The sequence below is a fragment of the Gorilla gorilla genome, chromosome 1 (assembly GCF_029281585.2).
Source record: "Gorilla gorilla gorilla isolate KB3781 chromosome 1, NHGRI_mGorGor1-v2.1_pri, whole genome shotgun sequence".
Taxonomy (NCBI): Eukaryota; Metazoa; Chordata; class Mammalia; order Primates; family Hominidae; genus Gorilla; species Gorilla gorilla.
This window is the reverse complement of record NC_073224.2, coordinates 43,883,009-43,904,525: the sequence shown is the minus strand read 5'-3', so window position 1 is coordinate 43,904,525 and position 21,517 is coordinate 43,883,009. Positions and strand designations below refer to the sequence as shown.

At 47.2% G+C, this 21,517-nt stretch overlaps 1 long non-coding RNA gene across 1 annotated transcript; it reads left to right on the top strand.

Moving 5' to 3' along the window:
• The first annotated feature begins 5,190 nt into the window (after positions 1-5,190).
• Positions 5,191-7,957, top strand: LOC129528823 (uncharacterized). The gene is made up of 3 exons (XR_008674104.2): positions 5,191-5,339; positions 5,896-6,020; positions 7,210-7,957. It is a non-coding gene; the product is annotated as an uncharacterized lncRNA (long non-coding RNA).
• The last annotated feature ends 13,560 nt before the right edge of the window (positions 7,958-21,517 follow it).

The window sequence follows — 21,517 nt, the reverse complement described above, 5'->3', positions numbered from 1 at the left end:
CATTGCCGCCCTTCTTCCCAATCCAAAGCCTCCTTTGTGTCCTCCTCTTGTATCCCCCCACCTTAACCCACAAGTATAAGATACCTCTACTCCCTCCTTGGCGACCGATCATGCACCCCTTACCATCTCATTAAAACCTAATCACCCTTACCCCACTCAACGCCAATATCCCATCCCGCAGCACGCTTTAAAAAGATTAAAGCCTGTTATCACTCGCCTGCTACAGCATGGCCTTTTAAAGCCTATAAACTCTCCTTACAATTCCCCCATTTTACCTGTCCTAAAACCAGACAAGCCTTACAAGTTAGTTCAGGATCTGCGCCTTATCAACCAAATTGTTTTGCCTATATGCCCCGTGGTGCCAAACCCATATACTCTCCTATCCTCAATACCTGCCTCTACAACCCATTATTCTGTTCTAGATCTCAAACATGCTTTCTTTACTATTCCTTTGCACCCTTAATCCCAGCCTCTCTTCGCTTTCACTTGGACTGACCCTGACACCCATCAAGCTCAGCAAATTACCTGGGCTGTACTGCTGCAAAGCTTCACAGACAGCCCCCATTACTTCAATGAAGCCCAAATTTCTTCCTCATCTGTTACCTATCTCGGCATAATTCTCATAAAAACACACGTGCTCTCCCTGCCAATCATGTCCGACTGATCTCTCAAACCCAAGCACCTTCTACAAAACAACTCCTTTCCTTCCTAGGCATGGTTAGCACGGTCAGAATTTTTACACAAGAGCCAGGACCACACCCTGTGGCCTTTCTGTCCAAACAACTTGACCTTACTGTTTTAGCCTAGCCCTCATGTCTGTGTGCAGTGGCTGCCGCTGCTTTAATACTTTTAGAGGCCCTCAAAATAAGTAGAGGCCTTTCCTACAGGGTCTGAGAAGGCCACCGCAGTCATTTCTTCCCTTCTGTCAGACATAATTCCTCAGTTTAGCCTTCCCACCTCAATACAGTCTGATAACAGACGAGCCTTTATTAGTCAAATCAGCCAAGCAGTTTTTCAGGCTCTTAGTATTCAGTGAAACCTTTATATCCCTTATGGTCCTCCATCTTCAAGAAAAGTAGAATGGACTAAAGGTCTTTTAAAAACACACCTCACCAAGCTCAGCCACCAACTTAAAAAGGACTGGACAATACTTTTACCACTTTCCCTTCTCAGAATTCAGGCCTGTCCTCGGAATGCTACAGGGTACAGCCCATTTAAGGTCCTGTATAGACGCTCCTTTTTATTAGGCCCCAGTCTCATTCCAGACACCAGACCAACTTAGACTGCGCCTCAAAAAAACAAAACAAAACAAAACAAAAAACTTGTCATTCCTACTATTTTCTGTCTAGTCATACTCCTATTCACCGTTCTCAACTACTCATACATGCCCTGCTCTTGTTTACACTGCCAGTTTACACTGTTTTTCCAAGCCATCACAGCTGATATCTCCTGGTGCTATCCCCAAACTGCCACTCTTAACTCTTGAAGTAAATAAATAATCTTTGCTGGCAGGACTATGCCAAATCTCCTTAAGCACTCTCTAATCAGACATCCTGAGTCGTCCCAATTCTTAGAGCTTTTATACCTGTTTTTCTCCTTCTGTTATTCCATTTAGTTTTTCAATTCATACAAAACCATATCCAGGCCATCACCAATCATTCTATACGACAAATGTTTCTTCTAACATCCCCACAATATCACCCCTTACCACAAGACCCCCCTTCAGCTTAATCTCTCCCACTCTAGGTTCCCACGCCGCCCCTAATCCCACTTGAAGCAGCCCTGAGAAACATCCCCCATTCTCTCTCCATACCACCCCCCAGAAAATTTTCGCTGCCCCAACACTTCAACACTATTTTGTTTTATTTTTCTTATTAATATAAGAAGGCAGGAATGTCAGGCCTCTGAGCCCAAGCCAAGCCATTGCATCCCCTGTGATTTGCACGTATACGCCCAGATGGCCTGAAGTAACTGAAGAATCACAAAAGAAGTGAATATGCCTTGCCCCACCTTAACTGATGACATTCCACCACAAAAGAAGTGAAAATGGCCGGTCCTTGCCTTAACTGATGACATTACCTTGTGAAAGTCCTTTTCCTGGCTCATCCTGGCTCAAAAAGCACCCCCACTGAGCACCTTGCGACCCCCCCTCCTACCCGCCAGAGAACAAACCCCCTTTGACTGTAATTTTCCTTTACCTACCCAAATCCTATAAAAAGGCCCCACCCTTATCTCCCTTCACTGACTCTCTTTTCGGACTCAGCCCGCCTGCACCCAGGTGAAATAAACAGCCATGTTGCTCACACAAAGCCTGTTTGGTGGTCTCTTCACATGGACGCGCATGAAAAACATAAGCATTTTCCAATTGTCCTTTAAAACCATTATTTTACATAACCACATAATATTGCAATAAGCTGACATAACATCGTTACCTAATGCTTCTCTACTCGTGGACATTCATTCATTCACTTATTCAACATTGAACATTTAGAATTTTGTCAGTTTGTGGTAGGAGCTGGAAATGCAAAGACAGTGTTCCTCTTTCAAGATGCTCAAAGACAAGAAAAGAAATCATTTCAGTCCACAGCACTTGCCAAGAGGACATACATGTGCAAATGAAACGGGAGCCCCAGGGGGGCAGCGGCCCCTTCTGCTAGACACAGACATGTAGGACCAGACTCAGTTCTCAGTGTTGGAATCAGGCAGGGCTTTTCTGATCCTTTGAGCAGAGGATTGCGCTGTTCAGGAGGCCCCAGTTTGAGTGTTTTATGCCCCTTATGCTTCTCTGTCCATCCCAGAACTCATTCTCACCTTCTAGTTTGTCAAAATACTCTCTCATCTCCTTTCATCTCAGATACAAAAGACAGGCAACAACCTCAAATATAATCCCAGTTGTATTTGCATTTTAACGTGGTCTAGGCTGAATAGATACAGCCCTGCCAGCCTCCATTGTCCAGTAAGACAAACAGGGTGAGGTTTTGGCTCTCCTTGTGTCCTTATCGTTACTCTGCCTTAGACCAGTGCCTCTTTGGCTTGCAAGTACATCTGACTTTTTCTAAGCCCTGAAAATCTGGCTGCTAGACCCTCACCTGGCACTGTGCCTGGAGAGAGCCATTTCCATTCCACAGATGGGGAAAGCACCCTCTCTACTGGTCATTTCATGAACTGTTGCAGACTCATTGCTGAAATTTCACTGGATTGTGGTGAGGGGGTTGGGGGTGTTGAGGATAAGGGAGCGAGATGTGCCAGTTCATTTCAGCTATATCATCAAACCTGTAGCAGTCACTTGCCCCAAACACACACACACACACACACGCACACCGAGACCTCCCACTGCCTGGATGGAAGGTCACATTGCATGGGGCAGTGGTGAAACATTAGCTATCAATGACCTTTCTAGTGACGCATGAAGCCAAATCATGGGATGGTCTATGTGAGAACAGCCCAGTGACTCAGCCTAACTGGAGGTAGAAGTTGTCCAGGACCCCACTTCTGTGAAATGGGAGATAGCATGCTGTTTTTCACCAAAGGCTGCTCCTTTGTGGAATCCCTTGGGCGCCCTCCGGCTGTGCTGCTCCAGGCCCCACCCAGTGGCCCAGTGAGGGGTTCCCTTCCACAGGAACCCCTCAGCCACACCCGCATGCTTTCTCCATTCCCAGTCCCTGGGGATGAACAAGCAAGAAATGGCGGCCCTGCGCTCAAACAGCAGATGCACGTGGGGCAACAGGATTTGGACACGGTGTTAGCCTCGGAGCCAGGTTACTTGGGAATCTGTGAAAACAAGCTCTCCAAGTCGGGATAGACGCTCGCCTGTGCCTGGAAGAGTGAAAGCACCAATCCTCAGCATTTCTCCCCCATTGTATGCTTCTCAGGGAAAAAAGGACACGACTTTCTCTCTCTCTCTCTCACACACACACACACACACACACACGAGTACTATGTATTTCTGCAACACTGGGGTAAACGGATGAGGTCTGTGAGTGGAGGCCCCAGCATGATCTCCAGTACCCCAGCTCCTGCCTCCCACCCCAGGGCCAAGGGCTCGCTCCATGGCATCCCTTAACCCAGAGGTTCCCAAACTTGGAATCACCTGGAAGGCCTGTAGGAACACAGTAGGTCTGAGGCGGGACGCAGGACTTTGTATTCCTAACAAGGTCCCGAAGAACCCTGGGATCCTGCTGGAGCTGCTGTTTTGGGACTATACCCTGAAGGCATCGCCCTGCAGTAGCTGCCCCAGGCAGCCGAGAACAGCCACTGCCTCTCTCCACCGTGGCTCCCGGGCTGTCCCAGAAACACTCCCTCTGGCCTGACTGGAAAGATGACCCGGCTGTTCTTTTCTTTACGGAAGGCTTTTTATTTCCCCCATGAAGAGGAACAATATAGAGATTCGGTTTCTCGGGCAGCCCGGCTGTTCCAAACCCGTGGGTGCATCTGTGACTGTGGTGGGGAAGGAACACAGATGGTGCTGCGAGGCCGTCTCCAGACTGTGGAAGCCACAAGCCACTGGCGTCTGCTTCTGTGGAGAAACAAACTTCAGACACCCACGGGCGCCCCCGCAAGGGCCGGGCTGATTCCTCGAGAGTGGCTGGCGCTGGGCCTGCCCAGCACTCTTCCCTACCCTATGCTTACCTTCCTCCCCTCCCCCATCCTCTGGGGCAATTCAGACACGGAAGACACACGGTGGATGTGAGAAGGGAGTGGAGGATGGGGAAAGGCGGGTTGGAAAACCTGGCCTCGAGGTAATAAAAGTGACTTCCCACCCAGTGAAGACAGCACTGACACCCGCTCCATGCAGTCCCGGGATGGCCACCAAGTGAGGGAGCAGCAAAAAAGAGAAGATGCAGGGAAGGAGAGAAGAGGCTCTGCCCCGCAGACTGCACAGGAGATCCACCGCTTCCAACAGGGAGCATTCCTAGGTTTCAACCACAGCCCTCGTTCTTCTGAGAGAGTAGAGGCATGAAAGACAGACGTTCATTGTCTTAATTTTTTTTGCTCCAGGAATTACCTAGAGATCCCCAGGACTGCCACGCTGGGCCAGACTCACAGGACACTACTTCCCTGAATTATTCGCTTCTAGAACTATTGATGATGGGTTCATCTAACCCTTCCTTGATTTGTTTGTTTTCACTATGTTATTTATAAAGATAATGGGTTGTATGATAAATACTTCTTTTTTCTTTTTCTCTCTCTCTCTTTTTTTTTTTTTTTTTTTTTGAGATGGAATCTCACTCTGTCGCCCAGGCTGGAGTGCAGTGACGTGATCTCGGCTCACCGCAACCTCTGCCTCCCGGATTCAAACAATTCTTCTGCCTCAGCTTCCCACGTAGCTTGGATTACAGGTACCTGCCACCATGCCTGGCTAATTTTTGTAGTTTTAATAGAGATGGGGTTTCACCGTGTTGGCCAGGCTGGTCTCGAACTCCTGACCTCTGGTGATCCACTCGCCTTGGCCTCCCAAAGTGCTGGGATTACAGGTGTGAGCCCCTGCGCCCGACCTTCTTTGTCTCTTTAAATTATTTCTTAAAATTGATTCTCTCCTTTGGATGTTCATCCCACAAGTTGATTATGGAATTGGTTCATTTATTCATTCAACACACATCTAACAGCACTTTGGGCCAGGGGTTGGGGTTGCAGAGCCAAGCAGGACCTCATGCTAGCTCTTTTAGCTTAGTGAGGACAGACATGTGGAGAACTTCAAAGGTGAGAAAGTGCTAAGGAGGGGCCACACGGCATGTGTGGCACATTAGCGAGGACGGCTCTGCGGAGGGGTGGGTGTGCTGGGGAGGGAGTGACGGAGGAAATGGCATGGCGGAGCTGAAATTTGGGCCGAGTCTGATGGGGCACCCACCAGTCCCCCTACTGAGACCTACTCTAGTTTTCTATCTTTTACCACAGACAGAAGTTTCTGCCCTTAGCAAAAGCTGCAAGTGCAGGAGGACCTGACCTCCCCAGTCTTCCTTTGATCTCAGGTTTTCTTCCTGCACTGTCTGAGCTGACTGTTCCCAAAGGACACTTGGCTGGTAAGTTTTATGCATTCCTGTCACTTCCTTATCCTCCAAAATAAGGTGGGCTCTTGAGAAATGGGAAAGATTCTCTGGAATTTGAATGGTTCACAAGAAGTCTCTTCTGGACAGGGGACCAGATCTCATGATGGTTCCTTTCCAAAACTCAAATTTAGTGTGCACCAATAAAAAGGAGTGCTTATAATTAAAAAAAAAAAAAAAAGACACAGATCGCTCAAGCTCACTCCCAAAAATGGATTCCTTAGACCCAGGATGGGGCCCTGGAATTTCATTTTTCACCAGCATCCCCATGTTCCTGCAATAATTGGGCAGTGGTCACCTTTTGAGGACTACTGACCCCTTAGAACAAAGCCCTCAAGCCTTCGAAGGCTGTGGCCACCTATTTGGGGGACCACCTGGGCTGTTGATGAGTAGGGAGTTTCCTCCTGCAAATAGTGCTCTAGGGGGCTTGGCAGATCTGACAAAGTCCCTGGCTTGGGAAGAAGCCCAGCTGGTGCATGGCGCAGGGCTGGGAAAGTGCTCGTTGGTGGCTCTTCTGCAGAAGGGGTCCCAGGGGACATCATTCACTATGCCATCAGTAAGCAATGCTGGTCAGGCTCTTGGCTAGAGGGTTGCAGTCCTACTATAGGAGGGGCTAAGCATGTGCTCCATCTGTGGAGAGGATGACAGTTCCTGAAGGGCTTCATCTTCATCTGCATGATCTCATTTGACCATTGCAACCACCCCATGAGGGAGGCAGGCTTTGAGCCACGTAACCAGTGGCAGCACCAAGAGATGTCTGGGAGGGGCTCAGTATTGCCCTGGTTCCCAGTCCCCAAGGCTCCCGAGCCATCTCTAGTTAGCCTATAATCTAAGCAAAAGATAAATCTACTGAGATATCTTGTTGGGCTATACCTAAATGTTTGAAATGTCTATTTTATACTGAGTTTGCCTAAATGTCAGCGATTTTATCATGACCTAGTATTCAATTATGAAAACAAATCATAAATAGAACAATATTGTTTGCATTTGATGTTCATACTATTTCTCTGAAGAACTGAAGACTCACCTGTACCAGATGTATTGGTGTAAAAATAATAAACAATCTGTAATAAAAAGAAACGGCAAAGCCAAAAAAAAAAATCTAAGCAAAAGAGTGTGCCTGTGCTTTCAGGCCCTTTTCTAGCACCCCACTCCCCTTCTTTAGGGTACATTGGTGTTCATAAGTGCCTCCTATAAAGAAGCCTGGAGCCTCACTCAACCAACCATTTTGCAGAAAAGTAAACTCAGACCCAGGCTTACCAAAAGATGCATGGCTAGAAAAGAATGGAGTTGGAACGAGGGCCCCACTCTTGAGATTCCCAGGGGAGGCCTTTGCTGTCTCATTCAGCTTCCTTGGGAAAGAGGTCAGATCAACCTTGAGCAGGGAGTGGCTGGCAGCAGCCTCAGCCTCAGGCAGGTGCCAGTCTATCCCCACAAAACAGAGGGATGTCTCCAAGGAGGAGTCCGCACTGATGACCAGCCTGAGGGCATCAGATATAGGCTGTCTTCCACCTGGCATGGAACTGCTGCTGGCTCTTCTGCCTCCCAAGGCCTGAGACACGATTGCCTGGATTACTCCATGGAGCCGGGGCCTGTGCAGACCCTCAAGAGAGGTCTTTTGCACCCAACCTGTTGGGCAGCTGCCCTGGTGCCCTCAAGGTGCCCCCCTTTCTGTGCCCACCTCATCTTTGGGGCCTCACAGTGAGGATGTGGCCAGTGACAGGGGCTGGGGAAGATACACCAGGGTAGAGAGGTGGACACTCCGGGCTTCTGGTTATGATGATGATGATAGCCAGACTGGTGATTCCCAAACTGGAGGGTCCTTGGGATCTTCTGACAAGGCAAAAAGTCCAGCATGCCATATCCACCGACTCCTGAGTCAGATACCTGGAAAGAACCTGAGGTTATCTATGTCAGGCTCTCTGATGACAATTTTGTGTTGAATAAAGTTTAAAGCACAGATCCATTCATGCTTTCTCATGTTTATTTTAACGACTGTTACGTACTTTCAAGTCTGTGGCCGGAAATGTATCTTTAAAAAACCACCTTGCTTTTGAGTGATCTGTACTCTGAGGGGCTGTGGCCCACGTGGTGCACCCAGAAGAACAGTGGGGCATCCAAGGACCACCATCCCAGGCTCAGAGGGGCTGGGCACTGGCATCTGGGGCTCATGGTGACCGAGCTGCCGCATGCTGCTACAGGGGCCCCATCCATCCTTCTTCTAGATGAGCCGGGCAGTGGCTTTGCTGCTCCTCCTCCCTCACATCCCAATCTCCACTCTGCACCCCTAGCTTGGAGTTCTGTGCTCTCCCAGGGAAGAGGGGACTCTGCCTGCCTTGGTACCTCCTGAGGATGATGGTAGCATTTTAAAGCCTGGACCCTGTTGGGTTCATCGGTCCAACCACAGATGCCCCTTCCAGCCAGCTGTGCCTGGTCCCTATGACATGTAAATGTAGGTGGGTTCACCCTTCTGGAAACAGACTTTGGGTCTGGCTCCGGGCTGGACTCTAGTTCAAGTCTTAAAACTGTCCAAGAGGCAGACCCAGGTAAGCCCCATGCTGGGCACTGTGGGATTCCCAGTGCCTTCTAGAATTTGCTTCCTAATCTACCTGTTGTCATTGCTGCCACCTCAACTCCAAGTTTGTCCCCAGAGCTGGAGGCTGGACTGTTGTTCACTTTATGGCCACTGGAGGACAGTAAGAAGCACTTTCCCATTTGCACCCTTGCCATGGGCCCCATCCATTCCTACAGCAGAGACTGTCAGACCTGCGTGCACCCCAATCATCTGAAAGTCTTGTTCAAATGCTTTTGTCCTGTCCCTTACTTGCCGTGTGACTTGGGGCAGGTTACTGACTTTTCGGAGCTGAATTTCAGATTTAGCTGGTTTGGGGCTGAGAGTTTGCATTCCTAAGTTCCTTGGTGATATGTCTGCTGCGGATCAGGGAGATCATCAGAGGCTAAGATCCCCTGCGGTCTCCTGGGAGCCTGGCAGCCTGGGATTTTGCTCTCCTGGTCTCACAGGAAGCAGGTGGAGGTGGCCACGGCTCTCCTCCCTGGAAGGTTCCTCTACCAGCTCCACCCTTCAACATCCCTTATTGCTAAATCCCTAGGGAACCTTGCCACCAGAGGCCTCCATGGCCAAACAATGAACCTTTCTCCAACCACAGGAGCTCAATAGAGGGTAGATGCCCTCAGAGAGAGAATAGGAAGAGGAGAAAAGTAACTGGAGAAGGCTGGAGAAGAAGGAGACAGGAGGAGTGAGCCCTACACATGGACAGTGGTCCTAGAGCAAGTTGCAGACAGGACAGCCACCATGGGTCTGGGCGCCTGAGATGGGAGACAGTTTGGCCCACTAAGAAGATCCTGGAGGCCGAGTCCTAGAGGCCCCTGTCTTAGTCTGTTTGGACTGCTATAACAAAAATACCATAAACTGGGTGGCTTATAAACACTAGCCATTTATTCCTCGCAGTTCTGGAGACTGAGAAATCCAAGATCAAGTTGCTGGCAGCTTTGGTGTCTGATGACAGCCCATTCCTCATAGTGGCTTCTTGCTGCCTCCTCACATGGTAGAAGGGGTTAGCCAGCTCTCTGGGATCCCTTTTATAAGGGCACTAATCCCTCATGACCCCCTAAGAAACCCACCTCTCCCTACTTTCACATTGGGGGTTAGAGCTGAACATGTGAATTTTGGAGGAACATAAGATTCAGCCCTTCCTGCACTTCCTCCTGGGTACCTTTCCCAGGCGCCTGTGGCATACGACTGAGTTCTGGTTGGTGGGATGTGGGTGGAAGTGATGCCACTCCCTGGCCTGCAGAAGCCTTCCGTGTGACTCTGCACTCACTCCCTCATGTGGTGTGTCACTGGGATGTCAAAGCCCTGGGATGCCTCGGGATTCATGCCTTGAAGATGATGGTACCTCGGCACCCTAAATGGTTGCATGGAGCCCAGCACCCCCTCCCCAGGCCCATCAGACTTTACATGAGAGAAGAGTGAACTCCTATTGAATGAAGCCACTGGGATTTCAGAGCCTACCTCTTACAGCATCTGCCATTACCTTAACCAACATATCCGCCCCATGCTCTGATGTGAAATGAGAAAGAGCAGATACCACCATACTTCATTAGCTTCATCACAAGTACATTTAACATCTTCTGCTCCAGGATAATAACAGTCACCACAAACTGAGCGTTGATCATGTGCCAGCCTTTGTTAGTAACTGCTTTGCCTGTATTAATTCAGGCAATTCTCTTCACAACAATCTAATGGTTAGTAAAAGGTGGTGCTATTACAATCCCTGTTTTGCAGATGCGAGCTGAGTTAGGTGGCTGGGTGCTGTTAGGTATTGTGCCCAAGGTCACACAGCGATAGTCTCTAGTAAGAGGCCATCTGTCTCTAGCCCTCACATGCTAAACTACACCATCTGCTCCCCAAAGATGCAAGGCCCAATCCTCAACTGTGAGGAGCTCGTGTTTCAATTGGGAAGACCTGATATATACCTGGGAGCGTGAATTTGGGATCAGGGAGCAGAATTTTTCTGACCCTACTGTTGCTTGCTAAATTCAGATATATATGACCCCAGAGTTGAAGGAGGAAAGGAAAATGAGATTAATGGGACAAGGACAGGTCCATAGTAACCTTAGGGATTTGAGCAAATAATGTATAAGTTTGAAAAACTCCGTGTGAATCACATTCCCAAATTTCCCTTTCCCTCCCATTCTCTGCACCACCCTGCACTCTTCTTTAACTTTGTGGTTTCAGGTCTCTCCCAATAGTTGAACAAAGGAGAGAGTCCTGTTGTATCCCTGGAGCCTACAACAGTGCCAGGCACATAGTAGATGCTCAATAAATATTTGTAGGTGAATTAATGTAGAGAAACAGTTGGCTGGAATTTGGCAGCAAGTTCCCATCTACTCAGGGTCTCAAATCACTGAACCTTATGGACCGTGGAACACTAAAGAAGCCATTTGGTCCATGCTTTGCTTCTACTGAGGACTACCTGCCAGCCACCCCCTCTTTCCTTTTCTTAAAGACTTAATGAGGCTGGGTGCGATGGCTCACGCCTCTAATCCCAGCACTATGGGAAGCCGGGGCAGGTGGATCACCTAAGGTCAGGAGTTTGAGACCAGCCTGGTGAAACCCCATCTCTACTAAAAATACAAAAATTAGCTGGGCATGGTGGTGGGTGCCTGTAATTCCAGCTATGTGGGAGGCTGAGGCAGGAGAATTGCTTGAATCCAGGAGGCAGAGGTTGCAGTGAGCTGAGATCACACCACTGCATTCCAGTCTGGGCGACATGAGTGAAACTCCGTCTCAAAAAAACAAAAAGAAAAAAAAAACTTAACGAATGTCAGGGCTGATGGAGACCTTTAGATACCATCTAGCTCTGCAAGTCTCAAACTTGATCATGTACAGTATTCCAGCTGTGGACCCCACTCCTAAAGATTCTGATTGAAACTGTCTAGGTTGCAGCCTAAGCATGGGGATTTTTAGCAGCTCCCAGGTGATGCTAACGTGCAGCCAAGCTTTAGAAGAAGGGATGTCTTTCAGTCCCCTCCTTTTATGGACCCAACTTCAGAGAGGGGAGGGGCATGCCCAGGATTCTCCATGGGTTATTGACAGGGCTGACCCCAAATCCAGCGAGTGCTGCTCTCTACCCAAAAGGCATCTCCATTATCTGTTCAGAAAATGCATTTTAGGGTCTCCTGGCTCTTTCAGTAGAAAGTTCTTCCTTAAGTCACATCCTTCAAGCTTTTCCTTGATCTGCCCAGAGTAGATTTAGTTTGAGTGCAGCTTCACTGAGGTCCTCCCCTCTGCTCAGTTCTGTCCTCCCTTTAAAATCCTGTGCATAGCTGGGGGCGGTGGCTCAAGCCTGTAATCCCAGCACTTTGGGAGGCCAAGGTGGGTGGATCGTGAGACTGAGACCATCCTGGCCAACGTGGTGAAACCCCGTCTCTACTAAAAATGCAAAAATTAGCTGGGCGTGGTGGCACGTGTCTGTAGTCCCAGCTACTCAGGAGGCTGAGGCAGGAGAATCGCTTGAACCCAGGAGGCAGAGGTTGCAGTGAGTCAAGATCGTGCCACTGCACTCCAGCTTGGTGAGAGAGCGAGACTCCATCTGAAAAATAAAATAAAATCCTGTGCATTGATGTATTCAGTTTCTTGGAGAAGTCTCCGATGATGCACCTCCTTGGATGCCTCCCTCTGCTCTACCTCTTTGTCCCTTGCCACTTTGTTTCTGGCCTTCCTTCCTCCACCTGGCCTCTAGCCCATTCATTCTTCTTTGGGCTAGTCCTCCCCAGATCATGACTGCCCCATCGAGCTGCTCCCCAGCAAGACCTGGAAATAAGTGAATTTTTGACTCCTCATTTTTCACTCCTTCATCCTTGTGACTTCCCTCCAGCTCTGCAAAGGGAGGGCTGGCCCCAGAGGATCCGGCTCTGTCTCCCTCACAGCTGGCAAACAGCTAACTTGAGTCATGGCCTTGGAACACAAATAATCTGTTCTCATTTATTTAAAAAATAAAACAAACCATCAGCAGCCAAAACAACACACTGATAAAGGCTTTGGTGAAAGATGATCCAGAGTAGATAAACTGTTCCTTAATCAGCAGTGTGGTAAATAAAACCCCTCTCGGGGAGCCTTGCTGAGGGTATTTTGGGCAGCCTGGAGAGTTTTTAACCCTCATTAGCCCCAACTAAAAATGGACCCACTGGAATTTCTGCACGCAGCTATTAAGCATTGAGTAGGACTTTGAGTGTGTTATTACAGACGCTCTTACTGATTATGCCTCACAATCCCTCATGAGCAGAGGAGGAGGCTGTTTTGTGCCTATCTTCCAGGGGTGAGATCACTGCTGCTCTCATGGTTTCCTGACAATTTCTTCACCTCCCAGCCATTCCCTTGGGCTGAGTAGAACATCCCCTGCTGCCTTTTAGAACTTTGCCAATCATGGCTGGGCATGGTGGCTCACGGCTGTACTCCCAGCACTTTGGGAGGCCGAGGCAGGCGGATCACCTGAGGTCAGGAGTTCAAGACCAGTCTGGCCAACATGGTGAAACCCCATGTCTATTAAAAATGCAAAAATTAGCTGGGCGTGGTGGTGGGCACCTGTAATCTCAGCTACTTGGAAGGCTGAGGCAGGAGAATCACCTGAACCTGGGAGGCGGAGGCTGCAGAGAGCCGAGATCACACCAGTGCACTCCAGCCTGGGCAGCAGAGTGAGCCTCCATGAAAGAAAGAAAGAAAGGAAGGAAGGAAAGAAAGAAAGAAAGAAAGAAAGAAAGAAAGAAAGAAAGAAAGAAAGAAAGAAAGAAAGAAAGAAAGAAAAGAAAGGGAGAAAGAGAGAGAGACAGAAAGAGAAAGAAAGAAAGAGAAAGAAAGAGAGAAAGAGAAAGAAAGAGAAAGAAAAGGAAGGAAGGAAGGAGGAAGGAAAGAAGGAAGGAAGGAGGAAGGAAGGAAGGAAGGACGATACTGAAAGCAGAGACTGATGGCCGAGGGGAGAGGCAGGAAGAGAAAGGTGTATAGAAAAATAATCTAGCCCAGAAAGGACAAACTGGCCACTGCACACTGAGATGTCCCATAGATGTGTCTTCATTGGCCTGTACACTGTTTTGTGATGGAATTTCTTGCTAACAGTTGAAAAACCTAAACACTTCCTAAAAAGATCCAGATGTCTTGAAAAAGTGTAGCTCTGAGAACATGAGGCACTTGGCCAGCGATTGGTTGATGCTGATTAGAGGCTGCATCTCTTTTTTTTTTTTTTGAGACAGGGTCTCACTCTGTCACCCAGGCTGGAGTGCAGTGGCATGATCTCGGCTCACTGCAACCTCCACTTCCCAGGCTCAAGTGATTCTCGTGTCTCAGCCTCCTGAGTAGCTGGGACTACAGGTGTGCGCCACCATGCCCAGCCTAATTTTTTATATTTTTAGTAGAGACGGGATTTCACTGTTGGCCAGGCTGGTCTCAAACTCCTGGCCTTAAGTTGACCTGCCCATCTCGGCCTCCTAAAGTGCTGGGATTACAGACGTGTGCCACGGCGCCTGGCCGGAGGCTGTCTCTTTCTAAGGGGGACTGCCCTCTCCAGTTTGCCACACTCCCGTGCAGACAACTTCGCTTGTTTCTGTTATCTGTTGCCTCCCAGTTGACATCTGAGGCTACGACCCCTGATCTATTTCTACCAACCCATTTCCTGTAAGAAAAGCAGGACCCTGAGAGATGCAGAGACCAAAATCTAAGGCAAATGGGTGAGTTTGAGAAAGCTACTTAGTTTCCCTATGATGCAATTTCTTCGTTAATAAATGAGGAATATTGATAGTGCTTGTATTAGGCTGCCATAACAAAGTGCCACAGACTGAGTGGTTTAAACAACAGACATTTACTTTCTCGCAGTTCTGGAGGCCAGAAATCCACGACCAAGGTGTTGGCAAGTTTGGCTTCTGGTGGGGGCTCTCTTCCGGGCTTGGAGATGGCCACCTTCTCACTATGTCCTCACATGGTGTGTGTGTGGAGAGACAGAGTGTGAGGGAGAGATAGACAGAGAGGCACAGTTAGAGGAGAGAGAGAAAGTGCTTTGTGGTGTCTCTTCTTATAAGGACACTAATCCTATTGGATCAGGGCTCCACCCTTATGACCTCACTTAACCGTAATTACAACCTTAGAGGGTCCACCTCCAAATATAGTTGCTCTGGGGGTTAATGCTTCAATGTATGAATGTGGAGTGGGGGAGGACACACAACAGCACCCCTTTCCTAGGGAGGTTGTGTGAGGATGGAGTGAGTCCGTGAGAAGCACGGGGAACAATGTCTGGCATGCAGTACGTTCTTGGTGAATCTCAGCAATAATACATACTGGTCGTATCGAGGGGAAGGGTTTCCTCCTGAGCTTTTTGCAGCACCTTTTCTGTCAAAACATATATTTGTCCTGGGCACTCACTCTGCTCCCCAAATAGCTGCCATCTTTCATGAGGCCTAGGAAAGTGTTATGATTAAGGAAGACCTGTTGGCATGTTTCCTTCTTTTTAGACAGATTCTCCCTCTGTCACCCAGACTGGAGTGCAGTGGCACCATCTCAGCTCACTGTAACCTATACCTCCTGGACTCATGTGATCCTCCCACCTCAGCCTCCCGAGTAGCTGGGATTACAGGCGCCTGCCACCACACCGGGCTAATTTTTGTATTTTTAGTAGAGAGAGCGTTTCACCATGTTGGCCAAGCTGGTCTCGAACTCCTGACCTCAAGTAATCCGCTCGCCTTTGGCCTCCCAAAGTGCTGGGATTACAGGCGTGAGCCACTGTGCCCAGTCTGTTGGTACACTTCTAATGCTGAACCCATTCCTCAGATCGGATGCTCAGGGAGGATCAAGAAAGAAGGTTGGACCCCCTTCCTATAGAGCCGTGGGCTCCTGGTCTCAATCCAGTAGTACATCCAGGAGTGGATTCAGCCTCTGAATGTGCTGGCGTTGACAGTCTGAACGCACCAATGTCTTGTTTTCCCTCACGTATTATTTGGTCCTGTGACGTCTGATCTGTTTTTCCCTTTTATCTCTGAGTGAAACACCCCCAGAAGGCATGGGGTATGTGCCAGTGTCCTGAAGATTGGGGATGCATGAGGTAGTCTCTGTCTGTTTCCCAAATCCACTTTCTTCCCTGCTCTGTGCACAGGAGGCTGCCCTCAGGGGGCTGGGCTCCTGGGGCTCCTGACCTTGCTGGCTCCTCCAGGCCTCAGTGGGAGAGCTTTCCAGATGTTTCCAGTCCTGGATGCTTCACCATCCTTGGTGTTTCCCTTCATCCTGCCTATACCTCTGTTAACATTCCCTTCACAAGTTTATTTCACTTACACCCTTTTCAGAGTTCCGCCTGCACCCTGCTTGCCCCCTGACTGATACAGGAGGAATCTGAGCTGTATATAGTTTTCTGGGGAATAGTGGAGAAGTCTGAATTCAGATAATGCTGTCCAGTGGCTGGACATGAAGGGGATGCACCCATTGTGCTCAGGCAGGAGTTTCCGACTCTAATTTTGCTGACTATTCATAATACAAATCCTCCGGCATTCACTAAATAGGTAGGGACTGCTACCTGCCTCGCCCAGGACATTCCAGGCTGAGCTGAGATGAGCAGGTATAGCTCCCTTCACAGCACACAGGTTCCTGGACCTTTAGAAACTCCCCAGCCTGGCTCCTGTACAATCCCAATGCCATGCCTCCAGCTTAACTGCTTGAGGTCTTGCTCATCTGACTGGACAGGCCTGTAGCAGTGTGTTCTCATTTCCGTTGGAATAAAGATGCTATCTTATTAAGCTCATTTCATTTTTGTCTTTCTGAAGTGCCAGGGAGCCCAAAGGGGAACTTCCCCACACCACCCCTGCTGTCCCAAGGCATCTGAGCAACAGCTCGCCTCTGTATAAATCTGTCCAGGAAACCCCCGCAGAGGCCAGGCCCGAGCAGCTGCAGGCTGGCTGCTTTCCTAGGAAGGCCAGGCACAGAGCCTGCGGCTGCACTGTTAAAAAGGTGACAGCAGGTTTCTCCCTGAAGGCTGCCATTGTAAGAGAAGGCAGTTCTTTTACAGCAGATGATCCTCTTTGGACAAAGAGGAGCTGTCATCCAAGAAAGGCTTAAATTTCCGCTCCCTCTCGCCAAATGTCCTCAAAGCACCCTAGAACCCTAAACCTGCAGGAAGGACCATTATCCAGGCCCGAGGCTCTCCAGTGGATTATTCAGATCCTAGTTTGGCTCTTTCCCCTGGCCGTGGTCATTTAGTTTCTAATTCTCTGCCATTTTCCCCCTCCTGTGGCATCCCCCCCTCCAAGAGATAGGTCAGAGATGTAGATGAATCTGAAATTCCAGCCACTTCCCTTGGAGGCAAAAGTTTGAAGTAACAGGGCAGTACAAACTCTGATCATCAGGACGTCTGGGAAGTGTCTGTTATTACCACTTAAATCTATGTTCTTCCTGCTATTAAAAAGGAAAAGAAAGAAAAGGAAAAAGGAAATAATTATATTGAAATGATCTAGGTCTAATTTCCAGTTCTGACACTTACTAGTTACATTACCATGAAAGTTACCTAACTTTTTAAACTTCAGTTTCTTCTTTTGTAAAACAGAAATAATAATATGTATCTCACGAGGTTATTATAGTGGATATTTATTATGTATTTTCAGTCCCCATACTTTAAAACTTTTCATTCAGAAGGCCGGGCACGGTGGTTCAAGCCTGTAATCCCGGTACTTTGGGAGGCTGAGGCGGGCGGATCACGAGGTCAGGAGATCGAGACCATCCTGGCCAACATGGTGAAACCCCGTCTCCACTAAAAATACAAAAAATCAGCTGGGTGTGGTGGCATGTGCCTGTAATCCCAGCTATTTGGGAGGCTGAGGCAGGATAATCACCTGAACCAGGGAGTCAGAGGTTGCAGTGAGCCGAGATCGCACCACTACACTCTAGCCTGGTGACAGAGAGAGACTCTGTCTCAAAAAAAACAAAAACAAAAAAAAACTTTTCAGAAATAATTTAAAACTTACAGAAAAGAGGCAAGAATAAGAATAGTACAAAGAACACCCATATACCCTTTACCCAGTTGCAAATATCATGCCTCTTTTTCTCTATATATTTCAGTCGTATTTCCTACGACTAAGAATATTCTCTTATATCACTAATGTCGTTAATAAATGGATAGTTATTAGTTGACATGGATATAATACTTTTAATCTAATCTAATATGTATATTTCAATTTTTGTCATTTGATCAAATAATATCATTTATATTTTTTCCTGCAGGTCAGGATCCAGTCTATGGTTATCTATTACATTCAGTTATCTCTCTTCAGTCTTCTTCAGTTTGAAACATTTCTACAGCTTTTGTCTTTTATTGCAGTGACAGTTTTAAAATATGCAGTTTTGGGCTGGACACGGTGGCTCACACCTGTAATCCCAGCACTTTGGGAGGCCGAGGTGGGTGGATCACGAGGTCAGGAGATCAAGACCATCCTGGCTAATACGGTGAAACCCCGTCTCTACTAAAAATACAAAAAATTAGCTGGGTGTGGTGGCGGGTACCTGTAGTCGCAGCTACTCGGGAGGCTGAGGCAGGAGAATGGCGTGAACCCGGGAGGCAGAGCTTGCAGTGAGCCGAGATCGCACCACTGCACTCCAGCCTGGGTGACAGAGAGAGACTCCGTCTCAAAAAAAAAAAAAATGCAGTTTTTGAAAAATATAGAACGTCCTTATTTTGGATTGGTCTGATGTTTTTTCATGGTTAGATTCATGCTATGGATTATCAGCCAGAATATTGCATGGGGAATGTGTTCTTCCCAGGACATCACTTCTGTATACATATGATGTCCATCTGTCCGTCAACAGTGATGTTAATTTTGATCACATGGTCAAAAGTTACACCTGTTGTATTACTATTTGACTGAATAGTTACTATTTTTCCCCTTGCAACTAATAAGAAATCTGGAGGAAGACACTTTAATATCATGCATAGCCTACTCCTCATCCTAATATCCCCCCTAGACTCAGGATCCGTTTCTGATTCTTGCCTGAACTAATCTTTATTGCAATGGTTGCCAAATGATGATTTTCTAACTCTAGCACTCTCTCACACTGGCATTGTACTCTACACAAGGATCTTCCCTTCTTCCCAATTTATTTATTTATCCATTTATAACCAATATGGACTTATGAATTCCTATTTTTTTCCCAATGGTTTGTAATTCATTACTGTTGTTATTTTGTACTGAAAGTGTCCCAGATTTGAGCAGTGGAAGCTAACTCTTTGTCCTTGTGCCTTTGTGAAATGCCCTTATTATTTTTTAAGCAGCTAATTTCTGACAGAATAAGATTGTGATAGTTAATTTTGGGTGTCAATTTGACTGGGATAAGTGATGCCCAGATAGCTGATAAAATATTATTTCTGCGTATGTCCATGAAGTTATTGCTGGAAAATATTATCATTTGAATCAGTGAACTGAATAAAGCACCTGGCCCTTTTCAATGTGGGTAGCATCATCCAATCCTCCAAGGGCCTGAGTGAAACCAAAAGTTAGAGGGAAGGTGAATCTTCTGTCTCTGTTTGAGCTGAGTCATTCATTGTTTCCTGCCCTTGGATGTCAGTGCTCCTGGTTCCTGGACTTTTGGACTGAGACAGGGACTTAGACTATCAGCTCCGCAATTCTCAGGCCTTCTGACCTGGGCTGAATTATACCACTTGCTTTACCTGTTTGCCAGCTTGCAGACAACAGAGCACAACAGAGCATGGGACTTCTTGACCTCCATAACCATGTGAGCCAATTCTTATAATAAATAGCCTCTAATATTATCTCTATATAACCTGTTGCTTCTTTTTCTCTGGAGAGCCCTAATACAAAGGCAATCTGGGTTCATCTTGTATTTACCCTGCACCAGCCATGGAACTGGCCGTTTCCTTTTTTTTTTTTTTCTTGAGATGGAGTCTCGCTCTGTCGCCAGGCTGGAGTGCAGTGGCGCAATTTCGGCTCACTGCAACCTTCACCTCCTGGGTTCAAGCAATTCTCCTGCCTCAGACTCTCGAGTGGCTGTGACTACAGGCGCCCACCACCATGCCCGGCTAATTTTTGGATTTTTAGTAGAAATGGGGTTTCACTATGTTGGCCAGGCTGGTCTCGAACTTCTGACCTTGTGATCTGCCTGCCTTGGCCTCTCAAAGTGCTGGGATTAGAGGCCTGAGACTGCGCCTGGCCCTCGAAATGACCATTTGACCAAGGAGCCCTGGGTTTTGTTTTGTTTTTTGACAGCTGGGGAATGGTATTTAAAAACCAAAGTATGGGTTCCAGGCTTGCTCATTGCTACTGGAGCATCTTTGCTTCTTGGCTGTTTCAGCATATGGCACTAGTAAATGTACATATATAATACATACAAACATGCATAAATATGTAGATAAATACATGCATATGTACATATTTTAGAAATGAGTTCTTATCAATACCTACAACTCCAATTCATCCTACAGGGTTTCTTTTTTTCTAAATTTTAAATTCCTTTAAAAATTTCTGTTTCTGCTGCTTGACTCAGAGCCACAGGGTTTTGTTTTGTTTTTTTTGTTTCCCCTCATTCCATATTTGTATATCTCTTCTTCCATAGTGAGAACACTGTCTCCCAACAATATCAATATATTTATTTATTTGTTCAATCCTACAAGACATCTAGAATAGTCTCAGAATTATGCAACCTCTTTTTTTAAATGTATTTTTTTCATATAAAAACCCCGTAATGGGATGCAACCTCTTTTGAACACACTCTTTTTATGTCTGTGGAATTTCCCACCATGTGAGTCTTTTTTCCCTAAGATAAAATCTAAAAAACTCCCTTCCCAGTCTTCTTTGTAGGTAGGGCACAAATAAGTTACCTGGGTTCCACCAGTTAACTTCACCCGTGTGGAATGCTGGTCCACAACAAAGCAATGGGAGGAAACAGGCTCTGCCCTAAACATCTATTTATCTGGTGAGAATGGCCGATGGCTGAAAAGTCTGGAATTCGGAGTCCACTGAGTGTGTTAGGTGGAGCTCTATACAGAAATGGCATTGGAGGTGGCAGCAAGGGCCACTCCAGCAAAGTCAATTTGGAGGCAATGCAAGTTGTGTGGTCTAGAATCAAAGGTGGTAACAGAAATTCCTCATCAGTCCAGTGCTGAAATGTGGTTTTGGATATTGACCTTGGAAGCTTAGCCTAAAGCATAGTTCTCTAGTCCTACCAGAAATTCTGTGAGCTACTCAGCATTCTTTAATAAATATATTTTTTTTCTACGTGGGAAAACAGAGTCAGCTTTGATACTTATTATGAAGAATTCTGCCCCATAATTTTTTCTGATCATGGGTCATTTTCCTCTAAAAATTTTACATTTGTTTTTCTTTATTTTATTGTTATTATTTTTTTTATTGAGACAGGGTCTCACTCTGTCACCCAGGCTGGAGTGCAGTGGCACCATCACAGCTCACTGTAGCCTCAACCTCCCCAGGCTCAGATGATCCTCCCACCTCAGCCTCCCGAGTAACTGGGACTACAGACATGCACCACCATGCCCAGCTAATTTTTGTATGTTTTTTTGTAGAGACAGTGTTTCACCATGTTGCCCAGGCTGGTCTCAAACTCCTGGGCTCAAGCAATGTGCTTGCCTTGGCTTCCCAAAGTGTTGGAATTATAGGCATGAACCACCACACCCAGCTTTGTTTTTCATTTAAATAATTAACTCACCTATAATTTTAAAACTTTCTTTTTTTTTTTTTTTTTTTTTTTTTGAGATGGAGTTTTGCTCTTGTTGCCCAGGCTGAGTGCAATGGTGCAATCTTGGCTCACTGCAATCTCCGCCTCCTGGGTTCAAGTGAATCTCCTGCCTCAGCCTCCCAAGTAGCTGTGATTATGGGAATGCACCACCATGCCTGGGTAATTTTGTATTTTTAGTAGAGATGGGGTTTCACCATGTTGGTTAAGCTGGTCTCAAACT